A 4,622-nucleotide genomic window follows, 5' to 3' on the forward strand; every position below is an offset into this window, starting at 1 on the left:
AATTCATTTAGTAGTTTTAATTTAACATTTTTACTGAACTTTGTCATTTCTGTAACATTGTTGGGTTTGTTTTGACTGTAGCAAGAGTACAATTTTGGTGAATCACACTTACATTCGGATGCGGATCAATGAATTTCATCCTCCAAAGTTTGAGTTTTGTTCTTTGCTCTATGCTGTGGCATGAGCATAATTTCATTACATTTATGTTAACGTCTGCCAGCCCCCCACCCAAAAAATTCCAAAATGGCACAGTAAAGGATATCTTAATCTAGTACAGTATAGTAGTAAATTATCATAAGTATAAATTGAAATGAATTGCACTCTTGCTCCAATTGTCTTTGTATTGATGAATGTATTTTTGAGGTTGTAAGCGCTAACTCTGTCACATGCTCTGGTTTCTTGCATTGTACTGTTTCCTATATACAGTATATATATCTAATTTTTTTCATGGTTGTAGCATGTGAGCGGGATACATTTTGTAGGTATTTTTTTTCTGTTAACTGCTGAAAAATGGTAAATTTGCATTGTTGTCTGAGATAACCACAACGATTTGACTGCGTGGACTTCTCTCACAAATTTAGCCTACTCCAGCAAAGCGTCTCATAATTTTGGCGTGGGTGAATCTGTTTGCGGTTAGTGCGTCGACCTCACAGTGCAGAGGTTGTGGATTCGATTCCGGCTCCAGTCTTCCTATATGCCTGCGTAGGTTTTCTCCGGGTACTCCGGTTTCTTCCCACATTTCAAAAACATGTGTGGCAGGTTAATGGAACACTCGAAATTGTCCCTAGGTGTGAGTGTGAGCATCTCTGTGTGCCCTGCGATTGACTGGCAACCTGGTCAGGGTGTCCCAGCCTACTGCCCAAACACAGTTAGGATAAGGATAAAAGCAGATCGGAAAATGGATGGCTGGATGAATCTGTTTGTTCATTCCAGATTATCCACAGAATACCATAGAAAATTACTCTCTGAGGCAATGAGAGATGGAAGAAAAGGAAGCAAACAACACATTTTGGGATATTACTATTAGACCTGTGATGTGATGCTCTAAATAGCCAAAGAGACCATGCAAAACAAATCCACAAGATTCCGACAAAACCAAGAAATGATGGTTTTTGGCCTTGAAATTTGTTTAGATTCTCTCCATCTTTTGAAGTCTGAATTCCTTGCTACTGGTAATTGAATTGAAAATGACACACACTGACACAAAGTTGTTATTGAAGAGAAGTCATATGCCACAATGAGCATGGACAACAAGTATAAAATTGTGTTATTCTTGCTGACACGCCTGACTGTCATCCGCACATCAGCTGATCCTGACATGCAGCATTTGATCAATGAGGCCAGTGCAGCGAGGTGGCAGCAGTTGGGGACTTCACGGGACCTACGGCAGAGATTAATGATGACCAACCACAAGGCCTCAATTCTGGCTGCCTGGCTGCAAACCAAATAAACCCAATTATTAAAAACTGATCAAATAGTGTTAAAACTATCCATTGAACTGTATCATCGCTGATACCATTGTTAAGGGGAGTCCCACATGCATGGGTCATTGTCATATAATTTGGCCAAGAATGGTAATGACACTTTACACAGAAGGAAATAATAAGACACAGAAGAAAATAATAATTCTGTTTTAACAATTTTTCGTGATTTATAGTTTTAAGCATTCACCATAAAAGCAGCGTAGGTGCTTCATGGTGGCCATTCCCACAGTATTTTCAGATCTCCTTGCACTCGGCCACAAATCATTTGTAGGAAAAGACACCGTCTTTAGAATATACATTTATATGTATATTATATATATATATATATATATATATATATATATATATATATATCCATCCATCTTCCGAACCGCTTGATCCTCACTAGGGTCGCGGGGGGTGCTGGAGCCTATCCCAGCCATCTCCGGGCAGTAGGCGGGGGACACCCTGAATCAGTTGCCAGCCAATCGCAGGGCACACAGAGACGAACAACCATCCACGCCCACACTCACACCTAGGGACAATTTAGAGCGTCCAATCAGCCTGACATGAATGTTTTTGGAATGTGGGAGGAAACCGGAGCACCCGGAGAAAACCCACGCAGGCCCGGGGAGAACATGCAAACTCCACACAGGGAGGCCGGAGCTGGAATCGAACCCGGTACCTCTGCACTGTGAAGCCGACGTGCTAACCACTGGACTACCGGGCCGCCCTATATATATATATATATATACTGTACGTATGTATATATATATATATATATATATATATATATACTGTACGTGTGTATATATATATATATATATATATATATATATACATACGTACAGTATATATCAAGAGAGACATATCAGCGCACCTACCTACCGATTTTTGTGTCATTGTGTTTTTTATAAGTGGTTCGAATGAATGAGCCTTTGGTCAAAAGATTCAAAATGGCGGCAGCTGATCACGCTGATTGGCTGTTATCTGGCTAATCAGTGCATGAGCTAGAACTATGAAACTATGAGGCAGGATACAAAAGCAACACAATGGCAAAGAAAATTCAGCTTAGCAAAATATTGCTTTTTACTTTGACTTGTTCTTTTGAGTGTGTTGGGCAAGGTTCTGTATGTGTATTTCATGAAATCTGGCTGTGGAAGGTATGATAAACAATTACTTCCTGGCATCACCACTTTCATGACAAATCCCTGAAATGGTCAGCAAACAGATCTTCATCATGACCCGTGGTTTCCATGTTTGGATTATATTGTATTTTTTTTTTTTTTGTTTGTTTCATGCTATCCCCCTGTGTCCCGTATTGATGTCTTGTCCTTAGGTCATTAAGTTTTTATTTCCCCCTACTCTTGAGCCACTCCCATCTTGTCCAGGTGTGCCTCATCGTTTTGTCAGTTGTTTTGTGTTGAGCTTTGTTTTTTTCTTCTTTCTATCCCCCAATTTTGCTGCTGTAGACTGTAAATTTCCCCATTGTGGGACAAATAAAGGATATCTTAATTCTTAATTCACTGGTTTCTTTGCCTCTGTCCATTGTTGTTGTCACAAATAATGTTCCTTTTGTAGAAAATGTATGGCTGCATAGATTTGAACAAAATACATCAGAGTTGCTTGTGCACCACTACCACTAACAGCAAGGTTGTGAACAGAGCGAAGCTTGTTTCGTGAAAGCATCGTGACCCCCGTGATGGCGTGTGCTGTCGTGTAGTTCAAAGATTTGTCATGTGCCCCATGAGGCTCAATCCAAATCTCTTGGCTTCACCGTTGTTTTTGACGACGCTGTCAACTAATGCAACCTCTACAATGTGCTACCAGGTAAGCTCAGAACATTCAGGTGTCCTCAAATATGTGCTGAAAATATTTGCTTGTTATCCGGTGTCATCAATCATCATCATCATCATTATTAATAGTGTCAGATTCTGTCTGTTTTGACTGTGTTTCAGATCCAACTGGAGTGAAGGGCATTTCCCTTTAGCAGGTACACCTGTTATACATTTGCCTCATATTTGATGGACTGTCAAGTTTCCAAGTCAGTTTATTCTGTCAGGTTCCGGACCAAACCGAATAATGTCTTGGGAAAAGCGCACTGACAACGTCCAAACAGAAATCGCTGGTCACAAGGAGCCAGGAAAAACAATGCAGGAACAAAAGCCGAGAATAAACAAACAAAATATCTTGAAGCCAAAGTTCAAGAGCAATAAGAAAAAATAAAAATACTTACAGATTCGAATCTATGAATAACGAAGGGCCTAGAAAGCAACACTTGAAGGACAATAGCGAACAAGATCAACAAGCCAACAGTGACTTGGAAACAGTGATAGAGAAATCAATGAGCAAAATGGTATCATGTTTAAAGTTTCGTTTAATTTGGGCATGTCTAGACGTTTGGGGCGTATTCAGCGCCCCCAAATGCCTGTGCGCAAAGGTGTCAGCCGTTTGAGTGGAGGGCTTTTGAAGTCCACAGGTAAAACATCAAAACAAGGGGGGGGGGGGCAGATGGAAGAAGGCTTGACTCGGTCACAAAGTGGGAATAAACAATTTGGGAACGAAGTGTTGTTGAACATCAAAAGACAGTTTGGGAATGAGTGTCGCGCCCAAGCGGACGTTTGTCATCTGCGAAGTCTTCAACTTGCTGATTCGTTGTAGACCAGACTGGAAGGTGTCAAGGTGTCTGTGGTGTCTGTGGTTCAAAGCTTAAACCAAGGTAATCAGATCACGACCAAGGGGCCGGACTGGGGGCGTGGAATGCAAATATTGGGCAGTGTTTTTCTTGTATTTTGCATATGTAAACAATAGGTCCGACAGGAGCACAATGTGTGCTTCCCCGTGAGCTGCTCCATAATAATTATATGCACGTACTTCGACAAGCGAGCGAGGGTGAGGTCTGGCTTGTTTCGGCAGGCGGCATCGCGTCGCTACACGCACTTCCTTATAAACACAGTTTGGTGGGCTTTTGTGGCGTCGACGCCCCCTGGACTGAGTCGACACAGTTCATGTATTGGTCACGTGATCGTCTTGAAGCAGCACCAATGCATGGATTGCTCTGAGAGCTCAACGCGCGCGTCGACGCATCGGTGTTGCTGGACCCATCGCTTTTTCACTTCAACATGCTTTGGGACAATGAAGGCCTCTGTGACTCACTCG

The sequence above is a fragment of the Hippocampus guttulatus genome, chromosome 14 (assembly GCF_054856545.1).
Source record: "Hippocampus guttulatus isolate MCC_2025c chromosome 14, RoL_Hgut_1.0, whole genome shotgun sequence".
NCBI lineage: Eukaryota > Metazoa > Chordata > Actinopteri > Syngnathiformes > Syngnathidae > Hippocampus > Hippocampus guttulatus.